General features: G+C 35.0%; 1 protein-coding gene across 2 annotated transcripts in view; it reads right to left on the bottom strand.

Annotated features, from left to right (window-relative positions):
- Nucleotides 1–16,632, bottom strand: part of HS3ST5 (heparan sulfate-glucosamine 3-sulfotransferase 5) — a 188,895-nt gene that overhangs the window by 119,856 nt on the left and 52,407 nt on the right. The gene's annotated exons all lie outside the window — the stretch shown is intronic.

Here is a 16,632-nt window from a genome sequence, read left to right as displayed (position 1 = left end):
TGTGCTATGCAGCCTCTTGCCTTGAAACAACAGCTGGGCTTATCTTGAGACAGTAGAACTTCAGCAGAGCCTTTCATACCAATATGAAAATGCACAGGAACAGGTAAACATACATATTGGCTGTCTATGGCCATTCCTCGCTACTTGGAGGTCAGTTGGTGACTGAGCTGGATCTCAAGGAAGCTTTGAAGCTCTTCCTATGTACTGCTGTGAGCAGTGGCTCCTGGCTTTGTTTTCACCATCAGTGGAGCAATGATGATGTGTTCTCCTCGTAGAGACCTCTGTTCTTTGTGATTTCTAACCCTTCTCACAGTAACATGGGGTGAAGGTAGCTTCACTAGGCAATAGTTTTTGTGTTGGACAGACTCACTGAAAATTTACTGCCGTTTACCGTTCTAACCTCCTGCAAGAACATAGCTGTTAGAAGCCTATTACAGCTTTCAGTACAGATGCAGAGATTTGTTATAGTCAGCTCTTGGTCTTCTGGGATAATGGAGGGCCCCAGAAAATGGAAAAAACATGGAGAACACACAACATATGTAAGTGTATATAATTAAAAGTAAGTGAGAAAACCACACAGTAAACTTAAAGAAAACTTAAAAGCATAGTATTGACTGTGGACCACAGATATCCTAAGTGAAAATGACAACTCGCTCTTGAAGCATTACAATACAGAGCATCACATCCTCCATGGTACAGTTAACTTGCAAGCCAGATAACTTTCCAATTCAGAAGTAAATTTATTGAGTTTAAGTTATTGAAGTACAGTCAGAGTGACATAACATGTCTTTTCTGATAGCTGTAAAGAATTACAGCTATTCTTCTTCCTCAATGTACATAAGGAAGGAAAGAAGAGAAAAGAAGAGAAAAAACACTTATATACCTGAATATCAGTCTTATTTTGCCTCTGATAGCAAACAGGAAAATCCATACAAAATTAGTCTTTTTGTGATGTGCACCTGAGATGCAGGCAGCAGAATTTTTTAGCATAAAAAAAAAGATTTTCACTTCGCAAGTACCTGTGACAGGGATGAGAAGAAACAACATCTGTGCTTCCTAAATATCTGCAAACTTAGAAAAATCCTTCTAGAAATGTGGAAAGCCAAGGTCCAAGAAGGGCAGAGTAGAAAAGAACTTGTATGAATCATTTTTAACCACTGATTTAGGCCAGGCTCTGTTAACAGCAGACTCCTATTAAATCAGATGGCATGACCACCAGTGCGGTCCTACCCCATCACTGGTTAAGGATAAAGAGACATGGATGTCCCTAGATCTTCAGCCTGCACAAGACCTCCACTACCTTTAAAAGGGAAGGAGTGAAGTACATGCAAGTGAAAATGGTCATATTTAGCAGTGGACTTATACAATCCACTGCCTGATGAATTGGAAATCAAGTGCAAACCAAGGGCAAACATTTTGGAGTTCAAAAAACTGAGTCCTGAGAAAAATCACACATAAAAGATTTAAACAGTAGTCAAATCACAGGCTATGGCATGGAGCCCATAATGGAATCTTATTTAAGGAGAAAACAAACAACATAGAGGAAACATGCTGAAAAGCTACATTAACTGATGAGATGTAGTCAGTGGCTTTTTTTTTCTCCCCCTCTTGTTTTTCCATTACATCTTCTGGACAAAGAAAGCGGAAAGCCCCAGCCAAGGAGTTCCCCTGTGTCATAGTTAGTTCAAGTGCTTTCCCCAAATCCCACTGGTGTAAAGGAACATATTGGCAGGGAAGGGACATGGTTATACTGTTCTGGCAAACTCCATCTGGCATATTTGTCCCGGGGGTGCTGCAGACAGCTGGCATTAGTTTCAGTAGTCAGATTCAAACCTTTCTCTGGATCAATGTGTACAAATCAGACCTGTAACCTCGTTCCTGTGCTCCTGCACAAAAGGCAGACTGTGTCACAATTGGAAAACCAGAGTTTTATCTTATTTGTTCGTTTTTAGACCTAGAATATTATCCACTGAAACACCAGTCACTCAGCATCATCTTCCCATCTTTGTTGTCCTTCTAGCAGAGAAAACTGAGTTTAAAGCCCTTTAAAGGGGATCTATCTTAATCTGTATTAATCTGCTGAAAAAAACCAAACCATTATAGCTATAGCTCAATCCTTACCAACTCACAATATCTGAACTCTCCCAACAAAAAGATCAAGTCAGTGAAACTAAACCTCTTCTTCCACTGGCAATCTCTACAAGATTCTCCATAAACAAAATCATATTCAATGAAATTGTGTGCTACCTTAAAAATTTTAATGAAGAAAAATTTCAAATAAAAGCAAAAGCTGTTACTTTCTTCTTTGTCCCAGATATTCTGAATGAATACTTAAAAATATTAATTTAGTTATTTTAATAATTCGATAATTTAAATTCATATCAATGTTAGAGCAAAGAGTCCATTAGAGCAAAGAGTCCATTAATATATATGAGAATAGCTGTTCATTACAAACTGTATCATTGTTCAAGACTGTGATGCAATACTACAGAAACATGGACAAAACAAACAGCCAAAAATATTATTAATAATAAAAAAGATACCTATTATCTACTGCTATAAAATTTTACTAGAAGGAAGAAGTGTAGCAAATGAGATTTCTTTCACAGCCCTACATCAGGGGCTAATAAACTGCCACCCAATGCTGCAAACATTAGCCCTTGAGAATGGTCCCACTGAAATTAAAAACCCTCAAATTCTTTTTATACATTATGCCTAGAAAGGCCTTTTTAGAAAAAAGAACTTTGAAATCATTCCAATATCTAAAGCCATTGTAGAGGACATAACTACTGCTTCCATGTAAGATTCATTCTAACAGAGAAGGGAATTCAAAAGCTGTCTTCTGAAGTTCAAGAAATGCCTTCATTTATGTAAAATTTGCTAATAGTATAAATAATGATACAGAACTGGAGAGCAAAAATATTTTTAAAAATAAGTGTCAGGTTTCCCTTCATGCTGTTTTATGTGCCTATCGTTCTCTTTACAGTTACACGTCAGCAGAGCACCAATTGAGCACAAATTCCAATTCTTTCATGACTCAGCTACTTAATGTGAAATTAGCGTCAAATGTTCATATTATAGTAACAAACAAGAATTTGCTTGAGCAGCTTCTATGTGGCATCATACCCAAATTTCATGTGGCACTTCTATTACTTAAAATTTTAAAATATTATGATGAAAAGGGTAATTGGTCTTGAAAAAAACACCAAAATCCTAAAACACTCCCTCTTCTCTACTCCAATTCTTCCTTCCCTTATGGCTACCTGGGAAGCTGGTCAAGCTTAACTCTAATCCAACAAAGGAAGGAACAAGATAGGTTTTTAGATCTATCCGCTGTAATAAGACAAGGGCGATACAGATTTTTCATGGTGTGTTTCTTCCATTATCTGTATATAAAATATGCTGGTTTATATAACAGAATGTTTTCTCCCTCTCTGAGACACTGTTTGCAGTGAGACACCTGAACTGTCTCTCAGCTACCAACATACTTCTTTTCTGATATGTCCATTAGAACTTCATTGTAGAAACTGAGCTTTAAGGAGGTGTATGTGTGTAAATCTTAAAACCAGGGGTGAGGGTATAGAAAAAGAGAGAGAGAGACTGGCATAATGTAATCAAAAGTGGAAAATGAGTTATCAATTGGAGAGCATCAAACTTGACTAATGACATTTCATTCTCTAGTTTGCAAAGGCATTTGAACCAATCTTAGTGTTAGTATATATTAAAAAAAATTTCTCTGTATATCTCCGAGTTCCTGAGTTTTCTTCCCCAGATAAATATAGTCATTTTGACAGAGTTGAGGTAAAAATTGTAATGCAAGTAACTTAAATATAATAGTTGTGATCAGAAGCCCATTGCCTTTGCTGGGAACATTTTCATTGACCTTAGTGAGCTTTGGCTGAGATCTAAAGGAGATTATTAAAGTCTTTTTTTCAAAATCTAACTAAAACGTGGAAAATTAGGACTTGTAAGAGACAGGTTTGTAGCTGTTGTAAATTTTCATAGCTTTATTGACTTTGAGAATGTTTAAATAATTTATAATAAATGATTTACCTTAAAAATTCACAAACAACTTTCATTCCTCTTCTATTTATCTTCCACACTGCACATATCACATTTTGGAGAGTAAATATGAATGTATGGTCAGTACTTTGACTTTTATTTTTTTTATTATCAGCTCTTAGAAGATGAATAAGTTGTGTGCACATTGATTTCATGCTGTTCTGTATGTGGAGTGGATAATAAATCTGTATCACATCCAATGTGCTTTAGAAAAAGATGCACTCTGGATTTTAGAGCATATAATTAGGTCAAAAAGGCAGCCTAGATAGCTGACTTGTCTGGAATCAAAGAGACTATCTGGAAACAAATTAAATATAACTTGTAGACGTTTCCACTGACAAGACGACTGTGAATTTCAAATTTGTATATATTTTAGTAAATCTATAGGTAAATCCAATAATATTTCTTTGTAATCTTCAATTACAAAGAAAGCAATTTGGAGATTTCTTTTTGTGAGACAAAATTCAAAACTTTTGATATTGAATTACTGTTGTAGGAAACAAAGGTTTCCTAAAAAGATTATATTCTTTTGTAAATCTACAGAGAAGAAAGATTTGAGGGTAATGGTAGAGAACTATTATAAAGTTGGGAAGCATGCTGTTTTATACTAGAATCATAAAATAACTCAGATTTAAAAAGACCTATGAAGGTCACCTGGTTTGACTCCTTGCTCAAAGCAAGGCCACCTTTAGAGTAAGATCTTACTCTGAATTTAGATCATGTTACTGAGGGCAATATGGTGCCAAGTTTTAAATATCACCAAAGAAGAATTATCCCTCAGCTTCCCTGGGCAATCTGTGCAGTACTTGACCATCCTTACTGTGAAAGGATCAAATAAATTTTTTCCCAGTATTTAACTGTGATATCAATCATTACAATTCATACCCTTTTGTTTTGCTCCTTTCAGAGGAGCCTGGCTCCACCTTTCCTGCTATCAGCCTTTCCATACACCTCATGTACTCCATCCCCTTTGTCATTTTGGTGTCCATGCTCTGGAATTCCTCTACCATGTCAACATCTTTCCTGTATTGGGGGACCAAAACTGGACACCCTTCTCCAGGTGAAGTCTCACAAGCACCAACATTAGGGACACAGTCACTTTACTTGAGTGGCTGCAAATAACTTGACAATGCAGTCTAGTCTGTAGCTAGACTTCATCGTTGCAACAGCACACAACTGAATCAAGTAGCACATTGCTGACCATGCTCAGATATAACCCAGGTTCAATCTTTTAAGTGTCAGAGACTGAAGTTTAAGCTCCAGTCAGTTTAAAGTGAGTTATATCTCAGCAGGGTTTGTATTAAGAACTGTTCAGGTCTTGGACTCAACTATTTAGGGGTTTTTTACCCCACAAAATTATGTAATTTTTTAAAACACAGAAATATGATCAAACCTACAATTTATGACAGACCTAGAAAATTTTTTAACAAGCCAATCTGTTTGATGTGCAGATGACCTACTCTCTTGCCTTCTGAATTTTTCAAATACTTAACTACTTAAAAAGGGACCTTTCTTTATAAACTTTTAAGCATTATTAAATTCTAAATGACAATGAAAGTGAACTAGTCATGTCAAAAATACCTCTGATGGTATCACAAATGTTTACGAAAGGCTGGTGTGCAGATCTGGCAGGTAGACCAAATGTTAACTGATAGTGGAAAGCAGCAGTGTGAAATTCATAACCTGATCTGAAGCTCATTGAGCTTCTTATTTCAAATCTTTGAAACCAACTAGTTCGAGAGACCTTAGATTGGCCTTATAAATGAGGTTATTTCAAAAAACCAAACCTTTGCACTGAGATATCTGTAACATGAAATGGCATATTTAAGAAATGGATGGTATGCATCATCTTTTCAATGTGTCCTAGCCATCTGAGCAGATGGTTGATAAACATCAGCAGAAGAGTACCTATAGTATTATTACCTTTGCTGGAGTATTTTAGTATTACTAGTTTCAGAAAGGTCACTGCTACAGAAGTCTCAGGGAACAAGCACCCCTCCTGAAGCTCCCAGTAGGTAGCTGCTCAAACAACAGGGAGAATGGAAAGTACTTTGTCTCCAACAGGCTACTCTTGATATAAATTATTAAAACTGGAGGTGGCCCTTGAGAACTGGAAGAGTATAACTTGATTTCTGAAAGCTCACACTGTTTCACTTCCAAAGATGAAACAGGAGATACCAATGAATGTCATTATCATCACCAGTGGAAATTTTTACTGCATTAGTCTTTACCTGGACTGGTGACAATAATTTTGAGAAATAAAACCACATTGCAGAAAATCGTATAAAAATTAGGTGCTGCCATAGCTAAAAGATAGCTTTCATAAGAAAGTACAAGTCTAACCTATTTTAAAAACTTTCTTCTCTCAAGACAATGTTGCTGTATTATATAACAATTTAAAAAATAATTACTTACCTTGTAAATCTTTTGTTCTTCATTTTACTGTGTGATCCATCTCTAAATGCAAGTACACAGTAATTAAGCATCAGCACTATCCATTCTGCTTATCTGACAGCACCACACCTGGTCTAAAATCTGTAAACACAGTCACTCACCCACCCCACTGTCTCGCCTGAGCTGAATCACAAGAATTTAAACTTGTCTTTTTTCTTTGCATCAGCAGCAGACGGTCTATATTGATGGAAACAAACAGCTGCTGATTTGTCACTGACCCCAGTGATTCAGTCTGTATAGTCTCCTGACTCTGAAACCTTGTTAAAGGTTTGCACAGATGTGTATTACATAATCTCTAGGGTAGGGCATGGGTTATAAAATCATTTTTGATACGTTCCAAGCTTTGGCCAAAGATTAAATATACCGTGGAGATCTGTTCTTTAACTTGAAATTAGTAATTAGTGTTGTTTATAAACACTACATGCATGGTGTTCTCTAAAACAGCAGAAGGGAAAGCTATGGAAAGAGAAGCTGACAAGAAGCATACTAGACTGAACACACTATCTGTGGTATTCTAGGCTTTGTAATATACCGGGAATCTTTGAGCCCTCACTAAAATGTGTGGATATTAAGATTCTCTAGTGCAAGGTCTAGGATTTTGTTGGGGTTTTTTTCCTCTTTTTTTTGTTGTTGTTTGCTTGTTTGCTTTTTGTTTATTTGGTTTGATTTGGTTTAATTCCATTTTATAGTTTGAAATGTTTTAGTAGTAACCAAACATTCTAATAATAGGCTATCTATCTCCAATAACAGTTTAAAATACAAAACTTCTCCTTTTAGTATTTTCCAAGCTGCTCTTACTGTAATTTCAAATGAAATAAGGAACTGTTTTCTCCTGTTAAATACTGACACCTAGACCAGCATCAGTAATATCTGACCCCTTAGCCAGCATTCTCTGGTTTGAAGCTGTGAGGTTTTCACACATCCAACACGTCTCACAACACCTAAAGTTTAATGTACCCAGAAAACAAACATACTAGAAAATATAGCCTTGGAGTGTAGCATTTAACAGAATTTATTTCAAGTGTCGCACTCAGATACAGTTGAAAACTGCTAATTATTTAATATGGAAAACTTTGAATGTTGCTTTTCCTCCTAAATGTGATTAGATAATCTGTCTATGTTTAAAGACCAAAAGGGTAAAATACTTCTCACGCTTTGGGGAGGACAGGTGCCTAGTTTTCCAAAGATGGAATTACTTTGCACATCTTTAAAAAAACAGAATATTGAAAAACTGTTTGGATTTCCATTTCTTCAATGACCAGGAAAAAAATATTGATCAAAGTAATATCATCCCTCTTTGCCATAATGTCAACGTTTTCAAAGAAGAAAAATTGATTATTTATTTCCAACTACTCTGTTATTTCAATATTATCTGCACAAGCATAGGGAAAGTTCTGTAACACTAGGAATTTTACTGGTTTAAGAATGGGAGTAGTGTGATAATTGGAGATAGCCAGGTTACACAAGCAGTATAGTGGCAGATGGAATTTCATGAACCATTCAATTGCTTCTAGAGGTTAATCCATGTGCTGGCTGTTCCGAGTATTGTTCTCCACTACTGTTGAATAAAAGTCTACTTCCGGCCATCTATGAAATTCATAGAAACACTTTCATTTAAAGTTTGAGTGCCTGAATCAAACATTTCCCAGAATTATGCCACCTATTAAATTGCTTTAGAACATGAGGCTTCTGCTCTACTCCTTTCTTAGAATGCTTGTTAAGCTTACCCTCTTATTTTCTATATTGTATTTCCCTTCTGGATGATTTGAGTGTATCACAACTTTATGGCTCCTGGTGTGTTAAGATCATAATGAACTTTTCAGTAGTTTTCTTATCATACAAATGGAGTTTAAATATTATGATAACCATCATATCCGTGTTCTGAATAGGGATCACTATTGACAGAGAGCACCAACTGCTATTCATGATCTTAGACGTGATCAAGAACTTATGACAATCTCTGCAATGCACCATTTGCTCTACTCTCTTTTACTGGAACAAAAGTGAAATTCACTTCAAAATTAGTGACTTTTTTTTCCATAATTATTTTATTGCTTTGTATTAAATATAGAAGTAAAATATGCCCAAATCATTTCTGTAAGTAAACTATAAATCCAGAATACTGACAGTTGCAAAAGAACATTTGTTTTGTAATTGTAGTTATCCTGTAGAAACTAGATTGCCAAAAAAAATCAATGAGTGATTTTCCAGATACAGATAAAAAACTGAAATGTATGTTCTGAGTCCTAGACTGCATTTTGACCATGCATTGGATTTTAAAGAAAAGATTAAAAGTTTAATATTCTTTTTTCTGCACTTTTGTCAGAGGAGAAGAATGTTGTAGAAGAATGGAAGTAGACAGAATTCTTCCTTTAGTCAATATTTGCCAAAAAATTAGATAAAACAGTACTAAGGAGACAGAAAAATATGGTTTACCCTTTTACAAACTAAAATAAATGCTTATTGCTTTAGACTATAGATAATATCATTTAAATCTCATTTGTATATACCAAATTTAATAAATTCTAACAGGATGAACAGGAAAGTCAGATATTTTCTCATGGGATTTAGCTTATTTTTCTGCCCCATTTTTCCCTGTTAGTCCTTCCGATATAACCACAACACAGAACAATCTTTCAGATATCACTGTGAATGTTTCCTTTAGCATGATTCACTTTAATGTTTGGTATGAGTTTGATGAGCAAGTAGTGGTAGGGAGAATACAGATTGCCAATAAGCAATGATAAATACATTAAAAAAAGGCATTCCAGTTTTGTTTTCTTGCTTGTTTTTCCTAGGAACAATGTTCCTAAAGTTAAAGGGGGAAAAAAAAGAAAATGCAATGAATCATCCCAACCAGAGTTATCTTTGAGATGATGAAAAAAATTTTATGCTGTGACCAATACTTTGTCTCAGCTTATTATTCTGTCTTGTACTTTATGTCATCAAAGATACCAAGATATTAAAGTAATGACTTTAGAGAGCAGACTGAAAAAAAGAAGTGGGTGAACTTTGTCAGATTTTGATGTGGCTGGACTTTGACTGCATCGACAACAAATCAATTACATAGTCCAATATGGATCTAAAGTCTGAAAAGCCTTGATTTCAATTACTTGCATCTCACTTCTCAAGAATGGGATGTGAATCTGATTCACAAAAAGAAGAGATTGAGTGATTTGCCTATGAAACATATTACAGGCCACTGAGTTTGGAACTATATTCTTTTAGACAAGTCCCAAGTGGTATCTTTGAAACTAGACAAGAAAAGTGATGTTGCAGCTGTTCTGAAGAAAAAAGAATTTAGTGTTTGTGATTTCTCTGTCCCATATAGTACTGCTTAGCAAGTACACACAAGCACGAGAAAATTCCATTCCAATTCATCCAATTCAAAGTATGTCTAGCTTGTTTGATGAGGTCAACTCGATCAAATAAGATACAGGTTTCAAATTCTAATTCAGATGTTTTGGGGAAATACAATTCAGTTGTGTATTCACACACATGCATGTATGTGTGATAAAGCAAACAAACATTTATTCTATGTCCTCTATTTAAATTGGACAATCTCTAAAATTATGCAAATGATAATCAAACTAATTTTATCTAGCAATATTTTTTTTAAATCTGATATGAATCCCTTGCTCATAGGCTTCACTGTTCTGTAAGGACAAAACTAAACAAAGTGTCTTCAGAAAACTTTACTGATTTCTACTCATCTTTCTGTTATCACACCGGTGTTATCTAGTCAGTATATTTGTGAAAATATTACACTTTTTGGCCTTCCAAGAATAATCTAATAATAATTTTCTCTCTTTTTTAATTCCAGTTTTTGCTTGTTAATCTTTTTACAAATTTACTTAGTAACTTTTTTTTTTTTGAGAGAGAGGCTTTTGTGTCCGCCTTAATGGTATCTATGTTTACAGTATCTCTATGGTTTTTGCTTTGTTCCTACTCTTTGTTTATGGTAATCCAACCTGGTTTTCCCTTTTCTTATTTTTCAGTTTGTCTGACAGCCAATAAATATCCTTGGATTTAGCCATATTGGTCCCTTTCTGTATTTCCATAGAAATGGAAGAATTTGAACTTCTGCTTTTAAAATTACTTATTCTGCCTGTTCTACCTAACTCCTTTCCACTTCAACTTACTTCTTAAATCTCAGTGTTTGCTGGTTGCCTCCTTATTTTTGGTTTGTTATTCTGCTCTCTGAGCTCTTTTCTGAAAAGCTGTGAACTCTGTCAATTTGCTGTCATTCTCATTCATGTTGCCTTCAGCCCTCATAGTATCCGTGAATATCTTTTTGTTGGCTGGAATCAGTTCAGAAAAATATCTCCCTCTAACATTTTCATGAAGTTTTGTACTGAAATCTTCTCACAGCCACATTCTTAGAAACTGCTGGACATCATATCCCTGCAGTACTCCCTACCCACAGTCTAGATTCTCAATTGTCAGTGGGTAATTCTGCCACATACTCAAAAACACAAAAAAGTTTTATCCATCTGGTCTGTATGACAGTCTTCTAGTCATCTAAGTCTGAAGTCAAAATGTGATATAACACAAAAAATATTTCCCTTATTCCACTGTCTGTCCTTGGACAAACTGTAATCTTTTATTGTAATATTTAGGTCATTTGAATTAATTGCTATGTCTCTCTTCTACAAATGACATCATATTTAGATTTTGTAATGTGACCAGCTCTTTTTCTTTATTCCTGTATTATCTATATTAGTATATTTTTATATATGTTTGATTTTCAGTAGACTGAACTATTATCATCCTCTTATGAACCTATTCTCATTAAGTTTTTCTCTGTGTTACTCTAATAGGAGTACTAAATTAAAATGGAATACACATGAAATCCACAGGTATTTTCTCCAGTTTTCAATCCTTTTGCAATGTCCAAAATTTACCTACTCCTTTCTTTTTTTTTTTCCTATTAAAAATTGATTTTGGCTTTCAGTTTAAAGCAGCAAGGATCAACTTCTGTTAAAAATTATAAGCAGCAAACTTCTTGTCAGGTTCCGTGGTGGTGTGGCTTTCCAGATTAGTCTTACTTCTTCCTAAAATCCAGTAGGCAATTGCAAATCATGCCTCCTGCATTCTCTTCTCTCTTTCATACGTACCTAATGTCAACATGTTGACATAAGACATATATACGTACACATAAATCCTTTCTTGTAGTTAGCTATTGCTATCACATTTTCTGATTCAATCTAATTGATATTCAAAAAGCAGTCTAAAAAGATATGCTAAACACTGCATGAATCAACTTTTAAAAGTGTTCACTGTACCAAAAACAATAACTGCCGTATATTTTGCTGAACTTTGCATAAAGCTGGTCCTGCCTTAAGAAGAATCCAATCAAGTAAGACAGTAAAATAAAGAAAAAAATATTTTAGCCAGTCTTTTATATACTGATACACAGTCAGACTTCAGAAAACCTGCTTAACTAAGAAAATACATATACTGTATATCTGTTCGATATTTAAGGAAGTTCAGATTATTTCATATTATGAACTATTATAAGTATTCATATGTTAGAGACAATATATTAGTATTCTTTGGTTGCACAGGTTAAGTATGAATCCACTTCTATTAGCAAGCAGTCACAGTTACTACAGTTTACTTCTGCAATTTTTTCAACAGCCCTATAGCAGCAACTAGAAGGAAGGAATCCTTGTTGCTACTCTGCAACAGTGAAAGTAACATTTCTCTTCAAATGTGCCATGAAGAGTAGTTTGAAGAAGCAACGGTGATGCAAACTTGTACTGAAGGACAAATCTTCAACATTTATGGATAGTTGTTATAAATAAAAACTTTTTTTAGTAGAATGTTCTGATTAATATTGTAGGACACATAAAAGTAATTAAGTCAATGGAACAATCTATTGCTTTAAGGGTAAAATTCCAACTTTGAATTTAATCAGAAAAATATGACAATCCTAAGCAGAAGTGGACCTTGATTCTGAAAGTTATAAGCTTATATGGGGATGTTAAATGAACAATTCTTCACTATAGGAAATTTTTTTAGTAGTTTCAGTATAAATCCTACTGGAAATAATACTATAGAATATATAACTGGATTCAAAACTGATTATTTTCTTTTCTTACTACACAATGCAACATTGACATAGAAAAATACAATGTAAGTACAGACTCCTTTTTGTGAATTCAGCAAAAATGTCTACAAGCTTAATATTTCAACAAGCTATACATTTTTTTAATCTTATTGTATGCATAATCAGTCTTAAAGAAGGCAGTAATGCTGTAAGATAAGCAAATCATAATACCTATCTAATTTTAACAAAAACTTCAAGGGAGAGAAATAGTAAATCAGTGACCACAGCTAGCTCTTGCTTTTCAAATGTACAATCCACTTTTCCCAAGCTTGAGAACAAATGTGAAATATCAGCCACATAAATAATGATCATAACCTTTCGCTGCTGAGACTGCCAACAACACAAAGCCAAACAGTAAGAAGAAAAGAGCGCTTCACTGATCATTCATGGAAGGTTATGTCCGATATGAAGTTACATGTACCCTCTGGTATATGCGTTTGTTGTGTTTGGGTTAAAATTACATAGTCTAAACACCTGGACAGTTGTTATGGCTTCAGATGTTTAAGAATATATGAAGTAAAACTTTAGATGAATAGTGGAGAAAAGAAAGCCAATGTTTACACTAAAAAACAGAATTGGGAGGAAAGGAGGGTTTCAGGTGTTGGGTTCTTCAATATTACTCTTATTTCTAGTACAACAAACTGCAAAAAAGCTCCAGCATCAAAGTCCAGGTCTACCCTCACTGTAGGATACCCTAATTACACCCTGAGTGAGGTTTTCTTCTTGGTACTTGTCCTTTCCTTATGACTTGTGTTATTTCTCTCACAGCTGAATTTTTAAGAGGATGAGGGAGGTCACCCACCTACCACAACCCTAAGCGGAGGGTCCGGTTATGACGACCCTTATGTCAGGGATAGACTTGGGCTCAAACTCAAATTTCTCTCTGTCTTCAGGAAAATAAATAAGGCAAGGTTTGCCCAATATTTCATTTCAAACACTGTTGTACATTCCTTATGTTTTTTTTTTCTTGGCTTTTTGTTTGTTTGGTTGGTTGATTTTGGTTTTGGTTTTCATTTTGGTTTTGTCTGTTTTGCGATCAGTTTGTTTCTGCTAGATTTAAGGAAAAAGAAGTTCATTCTATTGATTAAAATAATCTAGTCCTCCAGTATGAGTACTTAACTGTGCTGAGTTTGCTTGAATTCAATGGTTCTAGTCACAAATGAGAATGAAGTGTGACTGAACTGTACTGCAACCCCAGCAGTCATAGCTTTCCTAATCCTGAGGTTTGCTTGTGAAAAGCCGTACAGATAAGACAATGTCATTGGCACATGCTTTATTTAGTGCTAGGAATGAATAACATCTTGATATTGCTTATAATATAAGGGAGTTTAAGACCAGCTGTCATTCAAGGGAGGGAGCAAGAGAAGTGGAAAAGGGGGTAAGGAGTAACTGAAGCTGGACAAAAGAGAGGAAAAGCAGTGCATGCTGATAGTTTGGGAAACACACCTGTCATGATATCTGTGCAGTTACACAGATATTGTGGTTCAGCTCCACCATTTTTCTGCTGTCTTTCATCCATCAGAATATGACCTTCTGACTACTTTCTCTGTTTTAAATTCAACTTCTGATCAGGAATCCACTGGGAACAGGGAAGCAAGTAAGGGGCTGATCCTGTGATTATGACCTGCAGACTGTGGTTTAACATTAATCATGACATTTTTAGCAGCCTAAACATGATTCGTCTTTTCTACATTTAGCCATTCATGCTAGTTTCCCCTTGGAGATTTCTCTCAGTTATGCTGATTTAGCTGTTCATGTGGCTGACCTCTAAACTGAACTTGCAAAATGAAGCACTCAAAAAAAAAAAAAAAAAAAGGGAAAAAAAAGTAAAAAATCTAGTCTTTAAGTAAAAACATGCCATTTCACCAGTCTGATTTATAGTCAGGGTAAAAAACTGCCAAGTTGGCATAAATAAATGTCAGGGCTCAGAGGGAGGCAGGAATGCATGGCTACTTGTGGGGAGGGAGGGAGACATCTTACATATGATATGCTGCTGACAGAATAGGAGCAAGAAGAAACTACAGGCTTAATTCAAGCATTAGTTTAGATTGTGAATGGTGTAGACAGGCAGCAGATTAGACTGCTTAGGGAGGTTGTGAAGTCTTCTTTGGTGAAGTTTTCTAACAATAATTAGACAAGAACCTGCCAGGATGTGCACAGCTTATCTGAGCTTGGGAGGTGGGGTACTATAGCTTTGTTTTCTACCAGTTGGTGGATTGTTCTGAAATATTGTCAATGATTGGTTATATCTGTATTCCCAGTATATCATCAAAATTGAAAAAAAATATTTTAATGTAGTTTTGTTTGAAGTACTAAAAATGTGAAAGAATGTTGCATCTTTTTGTGGATCCTGTATCTCCACGAAAATTCCTTTTAGCAAAGGGATAACAAAGCCATAAAGCAACAGATACTGAACCTTAAAGAAAAAGAATCTAAAACATTTTGAACTTGAATATCCACATTTATGTGAACTTGACTTAAATAGTGGAAACCCATTGTAATTAGGCAGGCAATTTGCTATATGCTGTCAAAAAGACAGCTTTACAGATCTTACTGCACTGCAATTGTTAGATGTGATACTGGGTGATACTGGGTGTTCCTTTCAGGTGTCCTGGAGCTGGAACAGGATCCCCAGGGAAGCCATGGCACAAGTATGTCAAGAGTTCAAGGAGCATCTGCATGATGCTCTTACTCATATGGTTTAATTTTAGGTAGTCCTGTGAGGAGTTGTACTCCATGATCCTTGTAGGATCCCTTCCAACTTGAAATATTCTATGATTATTTTGCAAGCAAAAAAAGTTTGGTCACTTCAGGCTGCTTTGAATACTTAAGACACAGTTTCAGGAGTGCTAGATATTTAGCAGTCATGTAAAAATATCGAATCACCCAACTAGTAAGTTTAGACATCTTTCACATAAATAATGGATGTAATTTCATATCCTTTTTGATAGTAAGGACTTCAACACAAAAATAAATTGAATATTACTTGTAAATTAGGTCATGAAAAAACAAACACTCTCCAGATTTTAGAACTGTGTAAACTTGCTCATGGTCTGTTTTTCATATTGCTTATATCTTATCTAAAAATACAGACTTTCACTTGCAGTATCATATTCATTTTTACTGAAACAATTTGTACTAAGTTAGAGACTGAAGGAATGAAAGCCAAAGAAAACAGATTCATAAAGACAAAAAGCCCGAGTATTACTCTTCAGACATTAGATGCCAAGGGGAAAAAAAAAAGGAAGACAGGAAGGATGCAAGGATGGAAGGAAGGAAAGAAGGAAGGAAGGTGAAGAGAGAAAGAGAATAAACAGTACTGTAAATGGGGCAGGTTTATTTCCCCAGTTTTCTTTTCTGTACAGCATTTTAAAAAGCAATAGCATATTATAAATTTGTGCCAAAGCTACTAGCCACTCAAAAGATTCCATAGAGAACTGATTGATTCTTTTCATGTCTTCTGCATACTTATTAACTCTACAGCTATTAATTAGGTCATAGTCAGAACTTTGCTTCAATATAAAAAAATGTAAAGTTGTTTAATACTTTCCATCAAAAAAATCTTAATTTGAGTTGTTTGTAACCTCCCCAAATTTGAATAATGAACTTGAAGCGTTTATCCTAAGCATCTGATTCAGACTTCTTCATTTTGGTAAATTCCAACCCTTTCAAAGAAAGAGACTTGAGAAAATACAATGCTAAAAAAACCCCTTTAAACAAACAAATAGGAAAAAAAAACACCAAAAAAGACCTGTAGGGACAACTCATTTTTTAGATTTTAGCATCCCCAGTGGTTTGGGAGAAAAACCCCAAATATTGTACAGGTAAGATCTTTGTGCCAAAGGTATGTTTTTTACTTTTTCTCACACACAGACATATGTTTTCAGGGGAAAAAAACCCAGATAATCAATACTCATATATTTAGTAGGTTAGATTTTTGTAGCCGTTTTTTCTTCTTGATAATCTTGCTCTCAGAACCAGCTCTGGACTGTTTTGTGACTCAT

This window comes from Pipra filicauda, unplaced genomic scaffold (genome assembly GCF_003945595.2).
Source record: "Pipra filicauda isolate LSUMZ 115617 unplaced genomic scaffold, ASM394559v2 scaffold106_size2291244_pilon, whole genome shotgun sequence".
Taxonomy (NCBI): Eukaryota; Metazoa; Chordata; class Aves; order Passeriformes; family Pipridae; genus Pipra; species Pipra filicauda.
The sequence above is the reverse complement of the archived record's forward strand: the minus strand, read 5'-3'. Positions and strand labels throughout refer to the sequence as shown.